Raw genomic sequence first — 27,361 nt, forward strand, 5'->3', positions numbered from 1 at the left:
TATATGACCAGTAAACTGAGATATACCTTACTGGCCATAAGAAAGGCTGCCCAAAGTAGTCTTTCAATATACCTATACTTCTTATCAAGCGTTGTTTTTGGTAGTGAGCAAAAGCTAAGCAGACTCTTTAGTCATGTGATTTTTCAGACCTTTTAGTTGGTTTGGCAAGTTGAGAAATAGGAAGGAAATTTCAAAAAGCTGGTTGAAAACCATTCCTGTAAGCGTTAAATGTGCCACCACACAGAATCAGAGAATCACAGAATCACCACAGTTGGAAAAGACCTTCAAGATCATCCAGTCCAACCATCCACCTATCACCAATAGTTCTCACTAAACCATGTCCCTCAACACAACATCCAAACATTCCTTCAACACCTCCAGGGTTGGTGACTCCACCACCTCCCTGGGCAGCCCATTCCACTGCCTGACCACTCTTTCAGAAAAGCAGCATTTCCTAACATCCAGCCTAAATCTCCCCTGGCACAGCTTGAAGCCATTCCCTCTGTTCTATCACCAGTTAGTTACACGCTTTTCACTTAATAGAGAAACTGTCTACAGATGAGGGGTTTTTGTCACAGTGGTAGATGGGTCACATCGTGCTACAGTGGGGAGGATTCAAGGTAGAAAGCGTTTAGGGATTCTTGCAATTCTCATAGGAAAGGAAAGGAAAGCTTTTTTTTTTCGTAACTCACTGAAGTTGTGTGTATGTCACTGTTGGACTTTCCATACAGTGTGGTATTAAATATGTGGCATTTGGAGTATGATTTAAAATCACTCATTGACTTTAGTAAAATAATAATACAGTAATTACATGAAAAAGTGGATTTCTAATAATGTCATATTGGACCTAGACGTGCAGTCAATAAGGTGCAAAGAGTGCATGCTTTCAGAAATAGCAGCACTGAAAATATTGGCTATGGATTAAAATATGTCTTCTTGATCTTCTGTTATGTTACCTGAGTAGGATCACCTCCTTTTGAGACAAGGAACTGTGATTCAGTAAATACTGACCAATCTTTGGGTAGTGTTCTACTAATTTTTTTCCTCCTAAAACCTGCTGATCCTAGTAATGAAAAGAGAGAAGGATCTTCTAATATTACGAAAAGATCTGTATGATTGCTGGACTCCACATGTGCCAAGGCACAGAACTGAGTTGGCCCCTGACCCTGGGAGTTTCAAGGATGTTTCAGCCTTCTAAAGATCAAAAGTCCTCTTCTGAGCCAGAGCTGTGCAATCTGAAATGATTCCTGACCTCAGCAGTTTGTTTCCTTCTCTTGCTAGGGATTTTCTTCCCTTGGAGTCCCTGTGCAGAGCTGGTCCCTAGCCTGGCTAGTATACATAGGCCATCCTTGTGGAGCTGTGTTCATAGTCTGTGCTTGAGGAACATGGAGGGAGAGCAAGTCATGGGTCACTGATGGACCGTAACCTGAAAATCTCCATGTCTACCTTGACCACAGCCACAGAATAGAAAGATTACACAAGCCAGAGGCATCCTTGTAAAGGCTTTGGGCACAGAATGGGGAGAAGACAGTGGGAATGGCTTCTATGATTCTGATGAAGGGCCACTGCTGAGCTGCTCTGCTTCCTGAGGCTGAAGGTTTGCATGCATGAAGTTTTTGATAACCGATCTCACAACTAGCTGTAGTTGAATGATCTTGATTTTTTACATGTTCTTTTTGCAGTTATTGCATTATTGTCCTGACTTTTTTTCTATACACTAACACACACACTAGTATGAAATGACAGACTTGCCTGTAGCCAGTTTCTGGAGTTACCTGTTTGTCCTCTGTACACATCACTACATAGAATCATAGAATGGCCTGGGTTGAAAAGGACCACAATGATGATCTAGGTTCAGCCCCCCTGCTATGTGCAGGGCTGCCAACCAGCAGACCAGGCTGCCCAGACCCACATCCAGCCTGGCCTTGAATGCCTCCAGGGATGGGGCATCCACAACCTCCTTGGGCAACCTGTTCCAGTGTGTGTACATGCTCTGCTTTTACATCATAAAATGTCTCAGAATCTTTACAATATTGTATGAACCTACCGTTGATGAAGGGGATGTAAAAGTGGATGTTTTAATATCAGCATTTGTAGTAACAGTTGAGCTTCCTTTTAAAAAAAAAAAAAAAAAAGAAAAAAGCTTCCAGAATTTTTGCCATGCCTAAATGAACAGATCTTGTTCATCTCTGCTACCATTCTCCACTCTTCAGAATTGCCCTGTGACTTTGTTCCTGTGTCCTTGATGGTTCTGTTCTTTTTTTGTTTGTTTGTTTTACTGGCAGTTGTTCCTGACTTTTTGTGCCAAGAAGTTGAGAAGAATGATCTTCTGCGGCGCTGTAATGCTTGTCAGCTCTTTCCAGTCTTGAGTTTTAATGAACAGTTTAGTTCCTTGTCTCTGTGTTTCTCCCTCTGCTGTTTTTCTGCTGCTCTAGAGCTTTCCCTCTGTGAGCAAGGGAGCGCCTGACAGAAAGACAGCATTTCTGTCCTGCCTAAATAATTACCTTTGCACTGAACCAGCCTCCTCTTTCTCATTCCTTCTCTTTCTTCCTAAAAAAGCTAGAAAAAAATGTCACATCCCTAGACCCCTTCATACTTGTTTGTGTATCTGTATTACAACAGCAGTGTTTAGCACTTGCATAATCTCACTCCTCTGCATAATCGCTGTAATCGTTTATGCATCTGTTTTGTAACGGGAAGGTCATATTCTGAGATGGAGCAGTTCTGATTCTCCTCTGAGCTTGGCTACCGCTCAGCATCACTCCGCAGTCCAGATTGTGAGCTGTATCTTACGTGCTGAAACGCAGAGCCGGAATCCGGCAGATTTGAGAACTACTTTGTGTTCGTTTGATTTCTGAGGAGTTGCTCAGCTTTAGGAAGGGGCAGCACAGCTGGATCCTAGCTCCTCCTGTCTCTAAACACTTGGGGAAAGTGAGCTGGTAGATGTTGCACTTCCTCAGGAGGAAGCAAGCTGAGATCCAGTGACTAAATTACCTTCTTGAGCCCAAAAATCACAGGGTGACTCGAGAGCCTAGGAGCTCCTGACTGTCCTCTGCTCATCTCTCCAGGCTCCGCTGCACTGCAGATACACCTGCAATGCTGAAAGGCCTTCTTTCCTAATCTGAAGATTAACAAACTTTTGGTAGAGGGAGCATTTCCTGCCAGGTTTCTATACTAAGTAGTCGTTTAGATGCTGGCTGTAGCAAGCAGGGATCCTACAGAGATGGTGTGAGCAGTGTCTGTGTTAAAGAGGTCAAAGAGCTGCATCATCTGCAGTCGGGGCAGCACTGAGCCCGGTGTGCAGCACCACAGCGGCACAAGGGGCCATGCTGAGATATCGGGTGGAGCTTTTTTCCTCCTTCATCTCTCTTTTCCTTCTCTCAGTCCTGACCTAGTTTATTGGTGTTAATTTTATTAGTGCATCTGCTTCGTTTTTGTGATTATTAAATGCTTTTGGGGCTTCATAATTTGATTATTTCAGTGCCTTTCTCAGTATAATTGAAGCTCGAATTAACGTAGCCTGAAAACATACTTTATTCTAACTTGATAAATCTTGCACAGCTAACCAATTTATGTCAATACTTTTCTTTTTCTTTCTTTCTTTTTTTTTTTTTTTTTTTGCAACCTTGCTCTTATGTAATTTGGTTAGCACTGAAATCTTTTTATTTTTTATCCAGTGACTAAAGCTGGCATGTCTGTCTACTAGATCTGTTTTATATTTTAATGTTTTAAACATTTAATGTTTAGGGCTTAGTATGACATATCTTATCTTTTGGATAGGAGGGTGACAATCCAATTGGGCATCCACTGATTGTCTCGCTCTGTTAATTTGCATCATTGCCTGCTGCTGTGCCAGTTTCTCTTACGGTACCTTTTCATGTCTGTGCTTTTGTATTGTTGCTAATTAGGCTTGTCTCAGGTGCTGTGCTACTTTCCTCATTCCCTTTCTGTGCCATCTCTTTCACTTCCTGCTGCATTTTTTTCCTTTACCATTCATTGCTGCTATGAAATAGAATTGCTTTCCTGTGGTATGGGAGGAAGGTTTCCTGTGCCAAAAAGGAAAAGCAAGGGCTGGGAATCTTGTCAGAAGTCACTTCAGGTCCTCTTGGGTTAAAAGACCTAAAGTTTTTTTTACTGGTTCACTGTGAGGCAACTCAGAAGTTCTTTGTCTCCAGAGTGACGACTTGCTAAAATGTAGTCCTAGAAATGTGATGGCATACTTTTCCTCAGCCTGTTCTTTTTGTTCCTACATCTATAGTAATGGTTTTGTGGCAGTTGTACCAATCTTGTCACAGGTACATAGCATGCATCTTCATGGGACTGTTTGAGTCACATGTTAGTGTATTGCTGAAAGGAAGGATTTAAATTGCAGCTCAGCTGAAGTCCATCATGGGTGGACAGTGATAGGACAAGGTGGAATGGTTTTAAACTGAGACAGGGGAGGTTTAGTTAGATATTAGAAGGAAGTTTTTCACACAGAGGGTGGTGAAGCACTGGAACAGGTTGCCCAAGGAGGCTGTGGATGCCCCATCCTGGGAGCCATTCAAGGCCAGGCTGGATGTGGGTCTGGGCAGCCTGGTCTGGTGGTTGGCAGCCCTGCCCATGACAGGACAGTTGAAACTAGGTGATCTTTGAGATCCTTTTCAACCCAGGCCATTTTATTACTCTGTTCTATGCTTTTTATATCCTTGATGATAGCTTGCAGAATTTTATAGAGTTCTAAGTTGGCAGACTAGTGTAGGTGACTGCAGAATGTACTGTAGACTGACTTTCACCTGGAAACTGGGAAAACCTGACATCTGATTGGACAAGGAGTGGAATAGACAGTAAGAGTGAAGGCTTATTGTACATGCTGTAGTGCTCCAGAGAGTTTCCATTACTACTTTTGATGCAGTGTAATGTACTAGCATGGGGTACAAAGCTATAGCATCCAGTCTTATCCGCTGTGGGATTTGTCTTTTTCATTTTCTGTGTAATCAAAAGGTACAGAATTGATTGTATTTGTTCTCTTTTCTCAGTGTGAACTCAAGAACTAGAGGAGTAACAGTGTGTTATGGTGCAAAAGGACTTGAAACCTTGCTGGTTTGTTTGTTTGTTTGTTTGTTGTAATTAAAAGTGGAAATAGCAACACTTTTACTATTTGTTGTACTGATGCTTCTCCATTTTCTGATCAATATCAGGTTATAAGAAATAAGGAGCTAGGAGATGTCCATGGTTCAGGGGATCAGTAAGTGGCTTTAGAGCCTTTCACCTTCAGGTTGCCAGTCTGTCACCAGTCACCTATGAGCAACTGGCAGTAATCAAAACCTTTGGTGTTTTCTTCAGAGAAACCAAAACCAAGTTAAGGCCTTTCTTGTAGAAGCTTTCCCTCGAGAACAGAGTGAAGGTGATTAAGAGTGATGCGGGAAGCTGGATGAGGTCTTCTGTGATCCTCAGGCTCTCTGGATGTGCAGGTGGTCTTGGTCAAGAGTTGGTCAGCCGAGTGCCTTTGATTAATAACACTGGTCCATTTAAAAAATGTCCAGAAATGGTCCTTGGTTCAGAGCAATTAGAAAATGTTTCATATCAGGCTCCTCCAAGCAGGTAACTCTTTCATCGTGTCCTTACTTTTTAACGTGCTCAGAAACTTCAAGGAAAGAAGATTGTAAATACTCTAATTCAAAAGTGCGTCATGCGCAGCTGGGTATACAGAATTTTAATGAACAGACATTTTAAAGATGTCTGGATTGATATTTTTCACTTTAAGATATGGTTTCTGAAATCTAAGTTTGGATGTGCCCATGTTTATTCTCTCCTGAAGCACTTTCCAAAATGCTTGTGAAATGGAATGGTTGTGCTTAAAGGACAAGAAAAAATATGTTTTATTCAGTTTAAAGAAGTGTTTGGCACACAACATTTCAGGCATTCGCTGCTTCCTATCTGTACTTAGTTGTACCTACTATGCCAGAAAAGGAAAACGTTGTTTTTGATCACATGAGAAAAGGAAGCAATTCACAGAGCGTTTTCTACAGAGAGTTCTTGGTTTTCTTATGTGGCAGGGATTCTTTAGTTGATGACGATGCCAGGTTTCCTACAGTGAATGGGAGCCTTCTGTCCACATTAGCAAATAGAAGTGGTGGTGCTTCACAAAGATGACATGTGATCTCACATTTTCAATAACATTTTTAAGACAATAAGAGCAAATTACGCAAGACAACTGGAGGCAGGATCAAACTGTGCTACATAGATCAGGATTTTAAAGGTGGGAAGGTCTTCTCACCTTGAAAGGATTGAGCTTTCCAGTTCCAGTGGAGACTACCAGACTGGTTCTTTTATACAAGTTGAACATCGCAGATGGTAAGCTGCTGCACTGCTATTTGGTACTTGTACTTTCATCCAGTGTGAAAGACGGGCAGGAAAGGCCAGCCTGGAATTTAGATTTGTAAAGATCAGGAGCTGTGCCTGTTATGCTGGCCAAGCAGATTTTAAGACTTTACTGTTTGGAATTTTCCTCTGCAGTGGAAAGAGGAGGGAAAATCTGTCCTAATGATGCCCCTGAAATATAGAATTAAAGTAGCTGCACAATGAGGACAAGGAACTGTGGATTTTTCTTCATAATATTAATAGTAATGCCATATTGAAGTGTAATTTCATTTCTGCCATTTAAAAGCCTATTAAGCTGCTATCACGGTAAATAGGTTATTAACATTGACAATGAATGTCACTAGTATCATTGAAAATTCTTTTATTTCCCTTAGTATCTCTTAAATGCTCAGCATAATGTCCTGATCTGAAGTTTTTGATCAAAGGACCCATATCATATACTTTCAGAAAATAAGTAAAACTTCATGTTCTTCTTTTTGCAATTATTTCCCAAGAATAGCGAATTCATAAACATGTTACTGCAGTATACGGAGATCTGTCCACCAAGTGATTTATTTCACTTTGCTACGTTTGGAATAAAATTAGTTTTCTTTATGGACAGTTAAACCACTATCAAAATGGCAACTAGAAATTCTTGTCCTTAATTAAGCCGATAGTCATGTAAATAAAGGCATCAAAGAAAATCTTGAATGTACCTATTTGATTTATGTGCATGTGTATCAGCAGTAATTCTACTGAAGTTTATGGAGTTTAGCCATCAATGAGAGCAGCTCCAAAATAACAGGCTGAAAGGAAAAAACTGTTTTGACTTTTTGGTTTCTCGTGTTTTTAAGATATTTTAGAATCATTTCTACCTTCCTGTGCAGGGAAAAATAAGTGCAAAGGTATAGAAATAAGCAAAGTTGTGTTTATATAATCTTTCCAGATGTTAAAATGCTCTGAATACAGGGGTTTTTAATTTGATTGCTCATTGTGGCTATGTTCTAGCAGTGTTGTAGCTGTTTGACAGGGCACATCAATGGTGTGACAACTGCAGAAAGACAGAACAGAGCAGAAGGTAATGCTGCAGAAGTGAAATTTGATTTATGCTACCCTGACCTTTTTTGTAATGCACCATCTTTTAAAGGACACAAAGAGCTCTCATCTATTGAAGATGGGTATCTTCAATATCCTGTGTCCCTTTTCAGCTTGCTGGATCATTTTTAACATATATAGTGAGAATCAAAAGCCTTACCCACAAAATTGCACAAAATCTTAGTACTGTTGAGGGTAAAGAATCAGAAGGTCAAGGATCTTGTGTTGACTTGGTAAGTGACTATGTCCAGGTCATTTAGGGAGTTCTTGCGAGGTGTTTGAGTGTTGTGACACTCTGTGCCTAATGGACTTGGTCTCCTGGAGCTGTGGAAGTCAGTTTAGTTATGTAAAGGGAGGGCAGTTCAGTTCCTAGCTGTTCTTTAGTAGTTTGAGAATGATGATTCTTTTTAGACTGTGCAGCAGCACACAGGCACATAGAATGGGCCTGACTGTGGAGTATGTTATAATTCTTTATAAATCAATCATCTGAAGACTGGGATTAAGAATGCTTCTGTCCCCTTGTGTATTTAAGCTGTAACCTCCTTGGAGCACTAGTATTTGCTTATGGAAGGCTCAGGAAGTCAGAGCTGTAGTCCCAGGTAGGACATCTGTTTGAACTGGGCTGTCACAGTAGTAAAGACTATAAGAACTGCCTGTGATATCTGGATTTTCTTCAACTGCTTTTATTGAGACATATGTGTAATTTACTTTGTATGGTCTGGTGGAACAGATGGGAGGCTAATGTCTGGGCTCATATGAGAGCCATTTTACCACAAGTAACTGAGTTGCATTGTTACCTATGTGTGCTTAAGGTCCTACGTCTTGGGAAAATATCTCAGTGACTGGCCTTTGCGATTAGCTGCTATTTCAGCCACTGCACTGAAGTGATGTCTGTGACATGATCTGACTTAGCTTTGCTCTTTGTTCCCCTTTCCATTAGCCAAGCATGCAGTTCAGCCATCTATAATGTCTTCAAAAACTCAGCTCTGCACTGAATGCTTTGTGGCACTGCTGGCTCTGTATTTGAAAACCTAAAAAGCTGTGAATTTGATGATAAATTTCACTTCTACCTTTTTTCAACCTATGTCAAATATTCCTGAATTTGCTCACTCCTGCAACATGATACTGATGATAGAGAAGGCAAATAATTCTTAGTTTTCTTTTGAATTTTTAGCATTTGCAGGAAACTTGCCAAGTGAAGCTTAGTGCCTGGCTGCAGCCCAGCTCACGCTGGAAGGAATGTTAGTTCTGGTCAAAAACATCATAGCCAATGCCCAGCATTTTGAAAATACAGATTGTGAGTTTGGCTTTCTTTGGTTCTACTTCTAAGCTATATTTTTACACAGCCACAAGAGTAAAACATTACTTTTTAAACTTGTGAAATCTTTACACTCATGTCAGAATTTGGGTGAAAAACAAACAAGTCTGTGAAATATGGAAAGGTGAGCCAGCAATGCAGAAAGCCATTTTCTTTTTCTTCTTGATAAAAGATTTGAAACAGCTTAGTCCTTGTGCTGCTGAAGTGTTTCTGGATTTGGGAAACATTTCCCAGATCCTTTGCTTCTAAGCAAAGTGAGTTCCCTGGGAAAGTAAGAGGCAAAAGAACAAAGCCCTGCCCATATACATGCAGCTGCATGTGTGTTCTGCAAGCTGTGTTCTATGATGAGTCCTGCACTTGAAATTATCATTTGGGGCTATGACTGTAACAAAGAGGACGAGGACTGTGTTGCCAAGAGGACCAAGCAGGCCCTTTATAGCTTTGTGATTAAAAGGAGAAGGCACCAGCTCTAGGTGGACAGTTGGAGCAATTAAGTTGTGATGAATTTCTTGCTCACTGGGTGCTTTCTCATTTGGAATGACTGGTGTCTTCTCAGGTTATTTCACTTTTTTATTCTTCCCGTTCTTTCTCCCTCTCCACAGAAACAAAGGAACTGAGATTTCCTGGGTCGAATCTGCCTGTTTTGGGGTTTTCTTTTTTCCTTTATTGAAGAGAGCCAAAACAACAAAGTATAAAAAGGGATCATCTTACCTCTCTAGTGACATAGGTTTATTTAGCTGCTGAGCAGAGGAGATTGAAAGTATCTTCTATATTTCTCAAAGACAGGATGCAGAGGAGCTACTGTTTGAGTCTTGCTGTGCTAGATTAGATTATGTCCAGGTAATAAGTGACTGACACTGCGCTCTTCACTGATTTTTGTAATTCTTCTGAGCAGTCCTGGTCTTTCTGCATTCCGGAACTCTAGAGTGTAATAACAATATAAAGTTGTATGTGCAATTTTCACTTTTCCAGATGGTGTACTTGTAAAGGGTTGCCTCAAGCAAAAGAAGTTATCTTTTGACTGGCAGAGGAGTACTCTAATACCCACATACGCTATTATGTTTTGTAACTAAGTTCATTAAATGTGGAAAGGGAAAACTTTGAGTTCTAATGATCATACTTAATTTTTAAAAAGCTTGTATTAATAGAACAAATAGAATATGCATGTTTATATGTATGCCTTCTGTCAAGAAAACCACCAAAAGACTGAAAATGAACTGTTGTTCCCCAACATTTTTCTGAAGGTAAATCATGGAATGATACAACACCATTTTTCAGCCACTCTCTGGTTAACTTGTTGAAGAATGGAAAATGAGAAGAATGCTGGAAGAATTAGCACTTCTGGGTCTCCTTTCATTCATCAAAGAGTTGTGACTTCAAGCTTAGTATAGTCTCACATGTGCTGCTATCAGCAAAATCATTACATTAAGAGTTTCCCAAAGTTAGTAGAGAATTAATGGAGACTTGCTCTAAAACTCCAAAGACAATCATAAAGATGTCAAAGATCTCCTTTGATCTTCTGTTTGTTTTCCGTAATTCCTGTGATAAAGGCACAGATTCTTCACAATAACAGAACAAGGCATGGTTTTGTGAAGCAACATTCTGCCAGTAAGAATTCTTGCCAGAATAAACCCTTGACTTGAACGAGTACAACATAAATGTTGCTCTGACACCAAAGAATGAAGTTGGGTTTCTAGGTAGAATTGAACTTGTGTTCATATTTCACCTGTTTGAATTTCCTCTTTCTATTCCATTGTTTTTATGTTTACTTAGAGATGATAGAGTTTTCTCCTTACTTATTCTATAGGATTTTGATCTGAGTTGAAGAAACAATTCCATACTTCAAGAAAGAAAAAAAGTTTATTTGTCACAGTGTGCTCGCATGCTTAGGGGATGCCTCTTTGATCCAGTCCAAGTTGCAGTGGTTTTGAGAACTGGTAAGCATACTTAAAGCCAAATTGCTGAAGGCATTTTGGGATGTAAGTATGTGATGCCACTTTTGTGGGAAAAGAAAGCTCCACTAGCATGTGGTAATCGGGGACCTTTTTCTCAAGATTCACACTGGAAGAAGACAGCTTCTGTTTTTGAATATTTCATGCTTGTCACAGGTGGTGTCAAATTTTATCTTTCTTCTTTGTATGCTATCTTGCATTTTCTGTGTTGACTGTATATATGTATTATGAAGAAAGAAGTTAATTCCAGGTTTTGAGTTTCAAAAATATGAGAAAAATTGGACTGAAGAAACATCACAAATATGTCTGGGGCCATATTTTGATTCTGTATCATTGCTGGCTCAGTCTTATTGCATAGTGAGTGCTCTGCCAAATCCCAGCTGATGAAATTAAATATTGCATGCCAAAAAACAGGAATATTACAGGTTATATTTATTTAGGAAGGAATAAACATGGCCATCCAGCTCCATGTGAAGAAATTTTTTTTCTTAGGGAAACACAACAGTTTGCTTTGTCTGAACTGTGCTTTAAGTCTTTGTGAAAAATAATGAGATAGTTCCAAGAGGGATAGGAAAAAGTATCTTGGAACACCTGTTTGTTTTCCATAGAGTGATGCATAACATGCAAACTGTGAGCCAGCAGTAATCTCACGGTACCTTGTATTAGTAGTGTGGTCAGCAGGCTGAGGGAGGTGATCCTTCTCCCCTGCTCAGCTCTGACAACATGCATCCAGAGGGCTGCGTATGCTTCTGCTTCTGCTTAATTACAAAACAGTTTTCCTCTTGATTCTGCTTTGAATGCTTTTCTTTGGGCAGTTCGCTTCACATGTCATTGATGGATCTGCTGTACTGATTCTCAGTCATTGCCCAAAGTTTACAGATCTGGTTTGTTGTTGTTGTCGTTGTTTGGTGTTTTGTTGTTGTTGTTGTTTTTTAGTATTATTTCCCCTTACTTTTATTCCCTGTTACATAATTCTTGTTCAGACTAGGTTTAGTATTAACTTTCCAGTAATGAAACACTACATGAAGTGGTACTTGGCATTTTAGTATCCTTTTAAGTTCAAAAATAAAATGGCATGAGGAAAACCATCCTATAACAGCCAGCTATTGGCTCTGCTCTCTGTGATGAAACACAGTTTCGTGGATTAAGGCCATGAGGCTAAATGATGTATATTTAAAGAATGCATCCTCTTGTATTTTTTCCTACTAAAAGAAGGCTTTGAATTCTCAACAAAAGATTTTATTTTTCAGGTTACTCTCTTTCACAGTCTCTGTTCTGCACTACTTGAAGTTTCAGATTATCTGAAGAGCTGGTCATCTTTGAAATCTGACCTGAATAACCTTTTTCTGTAGAATCCACTAGCACTAACCAGCCAGAACAAAGAGGTGGTGCAAAATTTTGACACAGCCAATGTGCAGAATTAGTATGACAGTTTTATATGATGCTGGAATAGTAAAATCATTTTTGAATCCATCTGAAATAGCATTTGTCACTTTTTCAAGCAAATATTTGTTAAAAAGCTTGTTAATAAATGGGGTGCATTGTAGTCCCAGGAGGAAATGTAAGATACCCTGAGGCTTTCAGAAGGATTTCATTCACCTTCTTAGCAATTATTTATATTGAAAGCTTGTGGTGTATGTTCTCATTAAGCATGCAAGCATGTTCATATCATCTGCCTGAGATGCTCAAATTGTTGGATGACTTGCTTGTATGAGTGACCACTGGTTCTGTATACTTTTCACCCATTGCATTTGTTGTCACGTTTATTACATGGTAAATGCTTCAAACATACATAACTGTAGGGACAGCACGACTGTAATTAATGAGTTAATAAAAAAACCAAATGTACTGGACTTTATACTTGGCAGGTAGGGCATGCTAGTTCTAAGCTCTGCGCTCATCCACTGCCAAGAACAGAACGTAGAAGCTTTCTGTTACACTATTAAGAGCATATTTAATTAAGACAAAATGCATAATTATGCTTTTCAGTGTAACATGGTTCCTTTGCAGATGAATCAGAATTTAATGTGATGGTCTCTGGTCTCCTTAGGTCTTTGCTGAATATTCCATTCTCCTCTTGTGTTACTTATTCATGCTCTTTCAGAAGCTTAATTGCATGCAGTGACATATTCACTGATGATGCAAGAACATTGTCCCACAATCAAAAGTTTTGCTCACGGATATTCCATATTAAATATTAAAAGGCAAATGTGATGATTACTTACCTTAGTTGCTTTTTCTCTCCAGAAGTATATTCTTTATCAGAACAAGACACTGTCTGAAACTTCAGTGTATTTCTTGTTGGCTGGAGAAAAAGAGACCTTAGAATGTGTGATTCTTGGGATCCACAAGAGACTGTTTGCAAACACAGTTATTTCTGGCCAGATACCTGCACCTTCCTCTGTGGCCAGAGAGTCTCAGAGACAGCAAGGCTATCGTGTGACAGAAGAAGTGTGTGTGTGAGCTGATGCTTATGAGACTGTAGCCCTTTGTTCTCCTTTCCCATGACATCTGGTCGAAAGAGTGGGATCAAGGCAGACTCTGACTACCTCGTTTTACAGAATCGCAGAATTGTAGGGGTTGGAAGGGACCTGAGGAGATCATCGAGTCCAACCCACTGCTAAAGCAGGTTCACTAGAGTAGGGCGCACAGGTGGGTCTTGAACATCTGCATAGAAGGACACTCCAGAACCTCTCTGGGCATCCTCTTCCAGGGCTCTGTCACTCTCACAGGAAATAAATTCTTCCTCCTGTCCAGAATGAACAGGACGTCCTGCGTTCCAGTTTGTGTCCACTGACCCTTGTTCTATCGCTGCATGGCACTGAGCACCGAAAAGAGACTGCATCCATCAGCTGAATGCCTGCATTTTTAGATACTTGTAAACTGCCATGACATCCCCCCTTAGCCTGCTCCAGACTGCAGAGTCCCGGATCCCGTCTCAGCTTTTCCTCATGAAGCTCCAATCCCCTCATCATCCTCACAGCTCTCCAGCTCTACTCTGCTGAAATTCCCTCTTTTCCGTGAACTGGGAAATCCAGAACCCCAGATGTGGCCTGACGAGGGCAGAGGAGACCGCCCTGTCTTTTTAATGCACCGCAGGAGATCCTCTGTCTGCTTGGCCCAGGAGCACCCTGATGGCTCGTGGCCAGCCTGTCGTTCAGCCAAGGTCCTTCTCTGCGGAGCTCTTCCCACCAGGTCCGCCTCTCACCTGTACCCACGCGCTCTTCTCCCTCCCACACCTGCACAGCCCTGCACTTGCCCTTGTGCCACCTCATCCCCTGCCTTGCTGACCAAAACAAGGGCTCGTCCGGGATTTGAACCCGGGACCTCTCGCACCCTAAGCGAGAATCATACCCCTAGACCAACGAGCCAACTTCTGGAAGCACTCCTCACTCCACGCTGCACCGCCCAAAACTCTCCTTACACCTCTCACTATGCAGCTCACATCCTTCTGCAACTGTGCACCTTTGGGCTCTGCCCTGCACAACGCTCCTCCAAGGACACCGCAGCCTCACACACTGCCTCACCCTTCATCATACCAACAACAATGCTACTTAGCTATGCCACCCAATTTCATGACGCAGCTCTCTCCACCGCGGCGACTCTCTGCAGACACTCATGGCCCACCTTTCCTAACTTCAGGCTCCAATGCAGCTCTATACGCTTCATACGCACTAAACAAAAACACAACCAATCAAACATATCTCTGATATGGCCACACCTCCATCTGTCACGTTACTCTCACTGCGGCACGTTACTCTCACAACACCTTTAAAATCCTATCAAAATCAACCCGAGTGGGTCCAGAGGGCCACGCAGATCATCAGAGGGCTGCAAAAACACCTCCCCTGCAAGGACAGGCTGAGAGAGCTGCGGCTCTGCAACCTGCAGAAGAGAAGGCTCTAGGGGCACCTTATAGCGGCATCCCAGTACCTGAAGGGGCCTACAGGAAAAATGGCGAGGGACTTTTTATAAGGGCGTGCAGCCCTTATAAAGCAATTTGAACAAGAGGTGTTTATATTTTTTGTAATCTCTTGTAATACATTTTGAAAAACATAGTGCTGAGCTATATGCACACTTGTGGGGATAATATATAATGGAGTGGTGAAGAAAGATCTGTGCAGATTTGAAAATCATAGCAGCCTCGATAGCCGCCATCCTGCGTCATCAAACAGAATGAAGTTGACGATTCATCCCTAATTTCGTTGTTGTATCTGATATACAAAGAGCAAAAGGATCACTCAAAATGAGAAGAGTTGATGATTCTCATCATCATTCTCATGATTCTAACTCATGCTGCCGCCAGTCAGCTCCTCTCTCCAATCTCTCCAGAGGTTGTTTTCGTCTGAGGTGGATCTTGAGGGAGAAAGGGCCGGAGTCAGCAGGCAGCCAGGTGGTGATGAGGTGGAAAGGTGTCCAGAGCATGGAAATGATGTCTGTAGGAATATTTTTCTTTGTGAGAGATAGATGCAGTGGTGGGAAAAGAGAGCTTTTTAGCTGTATGTGGCTAAGGTAGAACATATGACCTTGTTAAGGAGCTGCAGACTGAGAACTTCAGTGGGATCCACAGCCGCAGCAGATATTGGGCGCTTTTGATGTTGGTGCTGTGTGTTGTAGGAGCATGCCTTCCTGAGCACTCATAGAGAAATGCTGGCACTACTCTTGCTTTGTTTGCAGTCACATTTTACACCCCAAAGGCCTGTGGCACCATCCAGTGTGACATTCTGTTAGGCCACCAGGAGGAGAGGGAAGCTGCTTGTTGTTCCTGCCTTGGCACTATACTGCAGGCTGCTCTTCCAGTGTTGTGCTGTCCTGCACTGTTGTCTTCTGTGATATCTCTGCTAAGCTTTACCCTCGAGTGAAAGCCCTGTGTTCTGTCCGCACACTTAGCTCTTACTTTGAGCTTAAAAAGAGCTTTTTGTTAGTAACCCTGGAAATACTAGCTCAGAACCATGGTGTGTCTTTGTGGGATATATACATTTCTATATGTAAATATACAAACGCTCCTTGTTCTGTACATGTGATCACACTTGTAATATTCGGCTCCACTAAGCATAGCAGAGATATGTTCTTCTTAACAACAGAGCCAGAGTTCAGGAGAACTGTGTTTCTGTGGAGAGGTTTGTTCAATCCTTGTGCTGATGATCTGCCCTTCTGTTTGCAGTACTGACTCCAGATTCAGCACTGCAGTGTTGGTGACAGAGTGCTCCTACCTATGAAAATGCATTTGTTAGTATGAATTAACAATAATACTTTACAGATGTGGCACAGAGCATCTTGACTTTCTTACAGGTGCCCTTAAGAATGAAGCGACAACCACCAAGGCACATCTACTTAACTCTGACTGTTTACACCATAAAAAGAAATCGACTCTTCTAATTATATTCAGAACTGTAGAAAGCTGTTGCTGCTTTGGATTATTTGATCTCTCTGGGGAAACTTCCTTCAAACATAACAGCCTACATTTCTGCTTTGTTAATTATAAAGCTGTGAACAAGAAAATGCGAGACAATCTCTACTATTCTTAGTGTAATAGTAACTTACCAGAATATTACTGCCTTTATGAGTCCCAGTGGAAGATCTTTCTTTGTGGAAAGAATAAACCTATTAAATAAATGAGAAAATATATTCCAAATGTATTAAGCAAATAATCAACATACATTTATCATGGTCTCTTCTAAATCCATGCACTTAGGGTTTTTTTTTTGTAGAGTGGCTCGAGATTTCTTTTTTTATGTACCCCACCCAGAGCAGATGTTTATCCTTTTGAAACATTACCTTGTGCATTTTCTGCAAGGAAGGACAGATTAAAAATAATTCTTTTCTTTTCTGCTGATTGAGAAGATCAGTTGGGAATCATATAGAATAATACTTTGTTTTTGGCTGCTATTGAGGCCTTTCATAAGGATGAAAATTTTTCTTTTGCCTTCTTATTGGAAGGTTTCTTGTAGTCCTCAAATAAAGTTATTATAGACTTCTTATCGCTTAGCAGATCCATTCTGAAAGATGGAAATCTTAAGATGTCAGACAAAATGCATGGAGAGGTGTGAACACTTTGTGTTGTCCGTCTGGAATCCAAACCAGGTGAAGGTCCTTGGAAAAGTTTTGAGGCTTTCTCTAGCAGTGTGATACATTCTTGTTTTCTGCACTGCCATTCATTATTTTCAGATGGATATTCTATTGTGTTTGTTACAATCCAGTGGCTTGCATAGATATGTTTTCCCTGCTCATTTTTTTAGCTGGGAGGCAGGGATTGCTCTGTGAGGCTTAGGATTTTTAATGGGCGTACAGAATCTTGTCTTTTTTCTAGGTTTTGAGTATTTTGACTTATTGACTGTTTCTTTAAAAAAAAAAAAAAAAAGAAAGTCAGTGTATCCTAGTCAGTTCAATAGCAAATTACTGTTCTGTGTCACTATCTGTAGAGATACAACTCAGTTAGTCCCAGACCTGGGCACGTGGCTCTAGGTGGCTCTGCCTGAGGAAGAGATTGGATCTGATGATCTCCAGAGGTCCCTCTGCAATTCTGTGTGTTGCACAGAGGTTCTTAAGAGAATTATGTCTCAGTGCTTTGATCTTTGTGTGTTTCACTGTGATCAGTTCTGCTGCTATGCTTGATAATTGAACGGTTGTGGTCCAATTCCTACAAGGTCCCCACAGCTCCCTGCCTTAGAGTATCATCAGTGTCAGTGATTGCCAGTTTCTGGCTGCTTTGAATTGCAAGACTGTGGCTGAGGTGATGACCTAAAGTAGACATTCTGACGTTCGAAATCATGGAGTTTTTGAAACCGGAGCTGCTGCAACATGCAGCTTGTTTTTTGTTGTGCCTCTCCAGTGCATAGCTGTTAGAAGACACTTCTTTGAACAGCGAAATCAAATCTCACAGCATTAGAGATAGGATGACTTTGGGTGCAGAGTGTTTAACATTGGCTTCGGAAGTACCAGCCTACTCCCATTTTGCTCTCAATTCAGTAACAGACCATTGTTGTCACCCAGTTAAGCTTTAAGGTGGAAGGCTTAAGAAATAAAAGCTTGTTAGTAATGATTTTTTTGCATAGATCTTGAAGACATGTCATAGTAACTCAGTCCTCTGAAGTTTATAAGTGCTTGCTGAGATGGTCACTGAGCACCAGATGGATTTAGCTGCTATAGTTGAAGTAATCAGGCCTGCCTCTTTTTTTGACAGGCACCATTTAACAGCCTGAGTGATAGCCTTGTGCCTTTATTTCACCTGAGAAACCTATGCTCGTGTGAACTTAAAAGACCTCTGTAAGCTTCTAAGCTCTTGGGATACTTCTAAATCTTTATTGATCATGCTCATCAACCATGGCAAATACACAGAAGAGCTCCACGGTGATGTTGATGATCACAATGTATGTTTCTTGGCTTAGTCAAACAGTATCAAACCTGGTATCATCAGCACTGTACCCACAACATATATATATATATTTTTCACTCAAATTGTGTCCTAATGCTGTGTTCCATTTTGGCACATAGGTCAAGCAGAGCAGTTTTACAGTATTTATGAGACACAAAACTTTCTCTTTTCAGTGGTGGTTGAGAGGAATAGAAAATATTTGCATGTCATCTCCTGGAAGTGTTTTTGTAAGTAAGATTTTATTCTGGTAGCTTTTGGGGTTTTGGTTTGGTTTGGTTTTGCTATCTTATGGCCTTTGGAAACAGAGCAGTTTAAGGGCAGAGAACAGTACTTCTTATACATACATACGCACATACATACATAATTATCTGTGCAGTGCTTGAATTGTAGTTGTGCAAATTTATCTGCCTTTCTTTCTTGAACTGTGTGGATTCAAGGACAGAAAAGATCGATACAGGCAGTCTGCAATTTCCTTTACATAGCATATTTGTGTGGCTGTGAATTTTAAGGTCAGAAATTGGAGAGAGTCAGGACTCCGTTGTGATTCTGTGATAATAGCTGGCAGATTTGCTAGTTTAAGCTGGTCTAATAAAACTGAAGTAATTATGAATTTATAATGAGATTAGTGGTAGGTACAGAAAATTGAGAATAACTGGCTTTTGGGTTAATGAGAGAATGGGAGCGTTCTGCAATCTTGGTTAATGGGGGTGAATCTCAAACAAGCCTCAAGGTATGTCTGCCACAAGCGGACTAACTGTGGCACAGCTGGCTAATGCATTCACCTTGGCTAGAAAGAAGAGGGGTAAGTTTTTCTTCCTGGAGCTTCTTGTTGGCCTGACTGGACTGGAACTGGCCCCTGGCTGAGCTGGGTCAAGAAGCAGCCTATGAACCTTCAGCCTTCGTGGGTTGCATAGACATCATTGCAGTTACTGTGGTTGCAAAAGGGAGACAGGAAAGGGTTATTTTGCATGCCTAAAAAACTTGTCTAAACATATGGCTAAGTAACTGGTTAAATCTAAAGCCAAGAGTGAACAATATGACTAGCAGTTTGACTGAACTCATTTCCTCACTGTGCTGCCATTAGATGAGTATCAGCCACACACAGCAGCATGATGACTGTACACTTCAGATATTGTCTAAACCTTCTTCTTGAGTTGAGGAGGGATTGGAATTGTCCTGAGTCTGCTTTTCTTAGGTTTCTTTTTGTATTTTCGATGCTTGAATTTTCTTGACTTCTTTAAGAATGTTTTCCAAAGCCAATCACGTGGCTTCTAATAAAATATACAGCTTGGCAGGCATCCTCCTGCCTTGCCTGGCCCAACTCTTTGTTGTGTTTTTTTATGAAATCTGAATTAAGGTGAATCTTATCTGAAATTTTGTTACATAGATCAAGCAGTTGCGCATTCAATAAATGCGAGCAAACCCATGGAAACACAAAACTTCTGATCCCAATACTTACAAATTGAGAAACGAATAACAGTGGTTACATCTTTTATATGCATGTGCATAGAAATTAGAATAAATAAATAGCTGGGCCTGTTTTTTTTCTTTTGCCATTTGGCTAACAACAGCCTTGATCTCATCTGGTCTGAATTGGCACAGGTTCACGGATGTTGGAATAGCTTTTATACTAATTCACACCAGCTGAACATGTTCAGCAAACCAGTCTGTGCAAGTGTTGTTTTGTTGTGGTTTTTTTCTTCCTTATCTCCTTCTGTTCTCCTTCTTTCTTTCTCTCCTTCTGTTTTCCATCTTGCACTAGTGTGCTCGGTGTTTTTTTTTATTCTGCTTCTCATGAGCAAACTCCAGTGCTGGCCCATTGACTGTACATAAAGTACAGGGCTGTTTCAGAACAGGGCTTCTTTATATGAATCCAAAAGCCTATTCATATCTGATTCTAGGTACTTTTACGTAGGTATTGAGAGAATTTATTATGAATGCAAAATGAAGATTTGTCATTTTGCTTAGTTTTTCTTCCTTCAAATTAGTTTTAATTGTGCAATATATGTCTGTGCAAGTAAGCTCTTGTTCACTAGATTTTCATAGAATCACAGAATGTTTTGGGCTGGAAGGGACCTTCAAACATCACCTCATTCCACCCCCCCACTACAGGCAGGGACATCTCCCACTAGACCAGGTTGCTCAAAGCCCCATCCAGCCTGGCCTTGAATGCTTCCAGGGAGGGAGCATTCATAACCTCTCTGGGCAACCTGTTCCAGCTTCTCACCATCCTCACAGTAAAGGATTTCTTCCTAAGATCTAGTCAAAGTCTACCGTTCTCCAGTTTTAAAGCCATTTCCCTCATCCCGTCTCTGCACACCCTTATAAAAAGTCCCTCCCTATTTTTCCTGGAATGCCGCTATAAGGTGCCCCTAGAGCCTTCTCTTCTGCAGGTTGCAGAGCCGCAGCTCTCTCAGCCTGTCCTTGCAGGGGAGGTGCTGCAGCCCTCTGATGATCTGCGTGGCCCTCTGGACCCACTCGGGTTGATTTTGATAGGATTTTAAAGGTGTTGTGAGAGTAACGTGCCGCAGTGAGAGTAACGTGACAGATGGAGGTGTGGCCATATCAGAGATATGTTTGATTGGTTGTGTTTTTGTTTAGTGCGTATGAAGCGTATAGAGCTGCATTGGAGCCTGAAGTTAGGAAAGGTGGGCCATGAGTGTCTGCAGAGAGTCGCCGCGGTGGAGAGAGCTGCGTCATGAAATTGGGTGGCATAGCTAAGTAGCATTGTTGTTGGTATGATGAAGGGTGAGGCAGTGTGTGAGGCTGCGGTGTCCTTGGAGGAGCGTTGTGCAGGGCAGAGCCCGAAGGTGCACAGTTGCAGAAGTGCGCGGGCAGCATAGTGAGAGGTGTAAGGAGAGTTTTGGGCGGTGCAGCGTGGAGTGAGGAGTGCTTCCAGAAGTTGGCTCGTTGGTCTAGGGGTATGATTCTCGCTTAGGGTGCGAGAGGTCCCGGGTTCAAATCCCGGACGAGCCCTTGTTTTGGTCAGCAAGGCAGGGGATGAGGTGGCACAAGGGCAGGTGTAGGGCTGTGCAGGTGTGGGAGGGAGAAGAGTGCGTGGGTACAGGTGAGAGGCGGACCTGGTGGGAAGAGCTCCGCAGAGAAGGACCTGGGTGCCTTTCTTCCTTATATCTACTTTAAATCTACCATCTTCCAGTTTAAAGCCATTTCCCTCCGTCCTGTTGCTACGTGCCCTTACAAAAAGTGCCTCCCCAGCTTTCCTGTCGGCCCCTTCAGGGTCTGGAGGGCTGCTGTAAGATCTCCTTGGAGCCGCCTGCTCTTCTCCAGGCTGCAGATCCCCGTTCTCTCAGCCTGTCCTCGTAGGGGAGGTGCTCCAGCACTCTGATCATCTCCATGGCCCTCCTCTGGACCTCCAGTATCTCAGTGTGCTTTTGTGTTGGGGGCTCCAGAACTAGATGCTATACTCCAGGTGGGGTCTCATGACAGCAGAGTAGAGAGGCAGAATCACCTCCTTCGACCTGCTCATCCCACTGCAACCCAGGGTACGGTTGACTTTCTGGGCTGCAAGTGCACACTGCCAGCTCATATTGAATCTTTCATCAGCCAGCACCCCAAAATCCTCCTCCTCAAGACTTCTCTCAAGACATTTTGGAGGACTCACAGTGAATACCTACTGAATTCTGCTGTTGATGCTTATTCTTTTTTAGAGTTTGTTAGAAGAACTTTTGTTTCTATCGTGGCACAAAAAGAGGAGAGGATTTACATTTACAAGAGGCTCTGCTATATGGTGGTGCTGTTTTACCTTGCTTTAGGGAATTTTGTGCATTTTGTAGAATGAAAGCTTATGCTGAACGTATCTGCAAACTTCTCATGGTAATTATCCGAGGACACCTTGATTAATCTGCTTGTATTTTAATGGTTGGTAACGTCTTAAATTGTTCAGGAAAGCAGGCAACCATGATGATAATGGTGCTTAGAAGCTAAAAACATCTTGTAATTATGTGCCACTCGTGCACAATACATCCCGGGAACTGACAAGGGGAATGAAAATGTGGTGATTCTGTTGAGTTTGTACTATTCTAATGCCAAGTCATGCCCATGCAACTATTGTGATTTTTTAGTAGTTTGTGTTTTTAGAGATACGTGTATTTTTGGAGTATAAAAATGGAAAAAAAATGATGAAAGTTAGCAAGTTCTGTGTCAGAGCTGAGCAGTGATCCATTTCGCTCTTTTGCCTCTTGACCACGTATATTTTTATCAGATAAATATGTGTGGAAAAATCTACAGTAGATAAATGGGATAGACAAATATTGTATGTATTTGGTTCTAGCATTATTTCTAGCTGCCAACACTTAGCAGTTAGCTGACAAGGGTAAATTTGATATTGCTTATTATCCCACTCGTATAATATACAGCATGCCTGCAATCACGTGTTTTTATTGTCTGACAAGTGAAACTTGTTCCTGTATGACTAACGGGGTATTGAGTAAGGAAGTCTTATAGTCTGTGGTTTTTGATAAAATGTGCCGTTTAAGACATTAAAGCACACATCGCGGATTCCTATTTGTTCAGTGTGTGACAAATTCCTCATAAACAGAATGAGCAGGTAATTGGTTAGATTTAAACTAGTTGTTTAAAAGTACCTAATTATCTTAATGTGGGCATTGTGATGTAGAATTTACTACATTTGGAAGCTCAAAAGCTTCAGAAAGTTAGAGTGCACAAACTTGTTGAAGTGTATTTTCATGATTCGGGCATCAGTTCTAGAAATCAATGATTCTGAGCTGTATTACTCAATTAGTAATTATATGATTTCAGTGAGGGAATTACTGATATGCTTCAAGTTTCATGATTCCTATGTAAGGTTAATCATCACCTTTTTTCATAGTGTCTCCCTAAGGGTTAATGTTTGCAAGAAAACATAAAGAATCCAGCAAAAAAAAATGCTTCAAAATACGGATCTCTCTGGGGTTTGTCTGGTTCTTGTCCTCCGCTCTGTGCTGCTGCATCGCTGATGGAAAATTATTGGCCTTTATTGTTTTACTCCCTGTGGGTTTCAGATAAGCCAGATGGTGAGATCTCCCTGTAAGGGAGTTTTCTGCTTGCTATTATCAATTTTCCAATCCTGTATTAGTAATGAAGCAGTTGTGGTGTGTAATCCCCTTGGGTCTAAATGGCTTTGCGTACCTGTGTGTTCATTTGATGGCTGCTACTATTTCTCTTATTTAACTGAAATCCATACACTTTTTATACTGCACAGTATAAAAACGTCCAGTTTCCAGTTAGCAAACAAATGTATGAATGAGGCATTGCTAATTGGTATTTGGTACCTTTATAAGCTTTTTATTTTTTTTCTCACAGACTGAGACAACAAGATATTAAAATTTCAAGGGAGTTCAGCCAGAAAAGTTTCTGTTGGTTTGTCCTTTTTGGTAAGGCGTCTTCCGAAGATCTCCAGTTTGCTTTTTAATATATTAGGACACGTACTTTCAAACTCACTTTTTCAGTGTGCAAATCAAGATGCTGTCAGTAATGTGAGATGTTCCCAAACAGAACATTAATGGAATTGTGGAGTTGAAATCAGGGAATTTTTTGCTGAACAAGTGAGAGGATCTGGATAGGTTTTTCCACTGGAATATGTTTAATTTGAACGCATGATAATTTATTTCAGGATTATGGTGTGAAGTATTGTATGCCTGACAGGATTCTGCTTCCCAAAATATTAACATAGAAATTGAATAAGGATCTTAGGAAAGAAGCAAAGAACACTGTGTAACATGATTGGCAAGGATTGTATGGATTTTATACAAAGTGAACTTCTGCAGTTTGCACTGCATACTATGCAAAATTTAGTATCTTGTGTGGGTGAATATATTGTATTTTCAGTAACCTGTGAAAACTTCTAACATCTCATGTTTGTATTTTGTTCCCTGTAAGCACCTCACTTGCAACATTCTTCTTTAACAAGTGAATGCAAGCAATTGAGTGTTTTCTTTTAAAAAACAAGAGCAAAAGCCAACAAACAAAACTTCTTTTGGGTTGGAAGGGAGCCACTGGAGGCCAGTAGTCCATATCATGAATTGGATGATCCTTTAGATGGTCTTTTTCAACCCTAGTGATTCTGTGATTGCATGATCAAAGTGTGTCCAGGCAAAAGAGGTTGTACTGAGCTTTGTTCAACCCAGTTTTCAGTCTGTCAAAGAAGCCTGCATCCATTCATTCTTCCAGCACTGCTGTCAAGCCAGCTCTTCCGCCGTGGCTGTAATGCTGTCATCCTGGTCAGGCCACAGTTCTGAAACTGTTCTTAGACTTCTCATTTTTCCTGTTTGTTCCCCACGGTTCCCCAGTGTGTACAAACATTTGCTTTCATGAGATAGATAGTGTTCCAAGAGCAGAGCTCTCTGTGCCATCTTTTTCTTTCTTAACAGTAACTTTGGGTTTCCATTGTCTGCAGTGTTAGCAAGACCCATTGCCCACCAGAGGAAGTACTCGAGTGCAGAGCTGGTTCAATCTATGTCTGTAACTGTGCTGGTGTAACCTGTAGTTACGAATAAGTATTTGGTAAATTCAGTGGGTATGCAGACATAAACAGATTATGTTTGTTGAGATGTCATCTCTTTACAAGATACACAAATGTGTATCAGCTGCTGAAAACTGGCCCCTCTGTATGCATTTTTGTTATGTTTTCATATTTGAGGAGTGGACTGAGCTCTTAACGTAGTTGGTGCTGGAAATCTGATGTTTTTTTCCTTCAGTACTGAGTGGGTTACTTGAGTTAGCAACCGAGAAAATGTCCGTTAACATAAAATGTGAAGTAAGGAAATGAACAAGAAACCAACTTACTTATTCTTTCTACCTTAAGAAAAGTGAAAGAAAAAAAAAAATGCAGCTCAAAAGAGATGAAGAATCATGATGGCTGTTTAAAAACAAAAAAACAAAAAAACACAAAAAACAAGGATGTGGAGAAAGTCAAGAAGAAACAGTTTCTATTGACTTGTTAGTTCTTTTTGGAAAGGTCACTGAGAATTTACACAGTGACAAAATAACAACCCAATTAGTATCTGTCCACTAAAACTAATGCTGATGTTTTTCAAATTCTTCTGTGTTGACGAGTGGGACTGAGATGCAGCATGGACTTCTCTAAAGGAGTGCAGGGCAGATATTAGCGAGGCTATGAGCTTCTGCAGCAATTACTGCCAGATTTCAATCTGCAAAAGAAGCAAGATGTAATTAAGAGCTATGTGCAGGTGTATTTTTTAGGAAAAATCTTTTAATTTTAGTTCCAATAGCTATAAGGGATACAGTTGATCATGAGAGTAAATCTTAAAAGCACAGGAGCCCCTTCACCTAGCAAAATAGCATTTCATTAATTGTTATTACATAGTAATTATAGAATTAGGGAGAGTAACATTTATTCTGTGTCAGTCACGTTTCCTCCCCAAAACTGAGTTCAGTTCATGACGACAAATTAGTTACCAGTGATGAAAAAGGAACATTAGAGAACTGGTGGGCTTTATCTTGAGAAAGGAATCTCTTTGTAAAGGGAGCTTAAATTGCAATTTTTCAACTGAGCAAGATTTTTATTAATATACTCATTCCTCCGGAAAGACAAGCAGATGAGTAGCCTTCTCTGTTAATTCATTTAAATATTTTAGCAACGAAGTAAAATAGTAAAGCAGTAACCTTTTACTTGCATTGTACGTGCAAGCAGAACATTTCCAAGAAAACAGTTTATGTGGAAGATACAAAACTCAAAGTAATTCTTGGCTCTCTCACATTTAGGTGCAGTGATACTCACAGGCTTATGCACCTCTCCCCAAACAGGCCAGGATTCTGACTCTGTGCATCTGCCCAGTGCACTGAGTGGGGTGGTGGGCTGTAAGGCAGGCATCTCTCCATGCCTTACTAAAGTCTGTGTGCTTTGGTTTGTTCCCTCCTCCCTGCCCCCTGTTGTTTTCATTAGGCTTCAGGTGAGCTCTTGATATGCACCCATAGTTTTGAGTCCACTTCCAGTAAAGCCTGATTTCTTCTCAAGCCCATCTTATTCGCAGTTTTGACTGCTCATTGGAGGGAGCTATGCTGCAGTCTTTGCCTTCTTTGAATGTATTTTCTCAGGAAATCCCTTCTCCTTCAAAAGCAAAGACTGTTTTGGTTTGTGCTGTTGGTCTCAATGTAAGGGAGTGGACTGTACTGTACAATACATGTGCCTTGGAAGAGGGTAGTTATGGGGTTATCCTGCAGCACGCTGCTTTGCAGTGAGCCCTCCCTTCATTCCTGGCTGCTGGTTAGCCAGGCAACTCCACTCATCAGCTATCACTGCAGTAACTCATCAGGACCTTGGCTGTGGGATACTGCTGTGCTTACATAAACATCATAAATGTATCAGAAATTCAGCATACACATAGTTTAGTGGAGGTCACAGCCAGTACGTGGGTCACTGTCCAGCCCTGCCTAGGAGGAGTGTGCCGGTGTAGTAGGTGTGCATTGATGCACTTCATTCCAGCAGAACCAACTTGCTGCTGCTGAAGTTGTGCTGTTGTAGATGTGCTTTGCTGTTGATAAGGTGCATTGTTAAGAAAAATCTCATCGAGCTTTCCAAAGAAAAGCAAGTTATATGAGTTCACTCTGTTGGGGAAACGTTGCTGTTGTCTAGGCCATGTTTTGGGGTTGTTGGGATCTGATACAGCAAGATTTTAGTTTTTATTTGAGCAAAAACATGTATTTACTCAGTTGCCTGTCATCCCTAGGAAAACTGCCCAGCATGTGAAATGGGGCAATTTACTATTGATACACCTTACCAAGAAATGCTATTAGAGATAAAAGAGGAATTTAGAATTGGACATTGAAAGACTACATATGAACTTCATTTTGAAGTTATAACAGCAGTGGAGTCTTGGCAAGATATTAGTCCCTGAGGGAAAAACAAGCTCTTGTAGGATTCTTTTCTATTTATTTCATTTATTATAAGGTTGTTGTAGTCATGCTTCTTTACTTGCAACAATTGCAGAGCATAATCTTCTTCACTTGTATGTTTTATTGCTTCTGCATCTGTTTCTGTCATCCTTTACATGCTGTGTCAACGGCACTACAAGAGTGGGCAAGAAGCCTGTGCAAAGTGTGCAACTAAGATGCTTTCACAAATTAGTTCAAGGGCTTCAAGCAAAATCTCTTCTCGTGCTTTTAGTGTTTTTTTCAACTTTTCTTATAGTTTTTAATATATTAACATAGGACATGGCAATGTTACCCTTCTTCCAACTGTAGCAGTATAGAACCTGCTAATACTGTAGTGTGTGAAACTCCTTCAAACACTATGCCAGT

The 27,361-nt window shown here is 41.0% G+C and overlaps 1 protein-coding gene and 2 non-coding genes across 6 annotated transcripts in view; 2 read left to right on the plus strand and 1 right to left on the minus strand.

Moving 5' to 3' along the window:
- FARS2 (phenylalanyl-tRNA synthetase 2, mitochondrial) overlaps positions 1–27,361 on the plus strand; it is a 231,718-nt gene that overhangs the window by 98,682 nt on the left and 105,675 nt on the right. The gene's annotated exons all lie outside the window — the stretch shown is intronic.
- On the minus strand, positions 14,007–14,078 carry TRNAP-AGG (transfer RNA proline (anticodon AGG)). The gene has a single exon. It is a non-coding gene; the product is annotated as a tRNA-Pro (tRNA).
- TRNAP-AGG (transfer RNA proline (anticodon AGG)) lies at positions 20,987–21,058 on the plus strand. The gene has a single exon. It is a non-coding gene; the product is annotated as a tRNA-Pro (tRNA).

The sequence above is a fragment of the Tympanuchus pallidicinctus genome, unplaced genomic scaffold, assembly GCF_026119805.1.
Source record: "Tympanuchus pallidicinctus isolate F22 unplaced genomic scaffold, pur_lepc_1.0 scaffold31, whole genome shotgun sequence".
NCBI lineage: Eukaryota > Metazoa > Chordata > Aves > Galliformes > Phasianidae > Tympanuchus > Tympanuchus pallidicinctus.